Genomic DNA, 826 nt, shown 5'->3' on the forward strand with positions numbered 1-826 from the left:
TCAATTAAAAAAAATTATTTAATCAAATAATAAAATATATAATATCAAAACGAATAGATTAACATGATCAAATGTTATTTTTATTATTTTCACAATCCTTAAAAAATCACTCTTATTTCAGTTGTAACGATTTTGAGAGCTTTATAACAAGCGATACAGTGTAACGCAGTGATCATTTCATCTTCATTTAACCTTAACACGAACAGTAAGGATGTAATGATTATATTGTATCATCTGTATGGCTGGGCATGTATTTGAAATACTTTTATTTAAAACATACTATTTGCAATACAAGCGTATTTTGTTTTATTTCAGCGGATTACATAAAAGCATTATTTTATATTAAAAATTGAAAGATTGAAAGTTTTTTGTATTTTGTAATTCAAATAATAAAGTTGATTATATTAGTATTTGAAATACAAAATATACAAAATACAAAATATTTTTATGTACTTCGAACAAACACAAAATACAAAATATAATTGCCTTATTAATACTGTGTTTCAAATAAAAGTTTTTCAAATAAAAATATTTACTTAACGCATTTGTGATAATAAAATTGTGTTTTTTTAGTAAACACTTTTGATACAAGGGAGTGATATTTGAATATACACATACATACACAAAATATGTAATATGTAACATATATATACCTAAATGTAAGATATAAAAATCAAAGAGAAATATATTGCATGCGACCGTGGACGTTTGAATTTAAAGAAGTACTGACGACATGAATGACAGTTTGAAACGGTTAAAAGATTTGTGTGAAATAACTTATAATTTGCTCTCTCTCTCTCTCTCTCTCTCTCTCTCTCTCTCTCTC

The 826-nt window shown here is 24.6% G+C and overlaps 1 protein-coding gene across 3 annotated transcripts in view; it reads right to left on the reverse strand.

Annotated features, from left to right (window-relative positions):
• Positions 1 to 826, reverse strand: part of LOC108752833 (four and a half LIM domains protein 2) — a 132,137-nt gene that overhangs the window by 63,908 nt on the left and 67,403 nt on the right. The window lies entirely within an intron of this gene.

This window comes from Trachymyrmex septentrionalis, unplaced genomic scaffold, assembly GCF_001594115.1.
Source record: "Trachymyrmex septentrionalis isolate Tsep2-gDNA-1 unplaced genomic scaffold, Tsep1.0 scaffold62, whole genome shotgun sequence".
Taxonomy (NCBI): Eukaryota; Metazoa; Arthropoda; class Insecta; order Hymenoptera; family Formicidae; genus Trachymyrmex; species Trachymyrmex septentrionalis.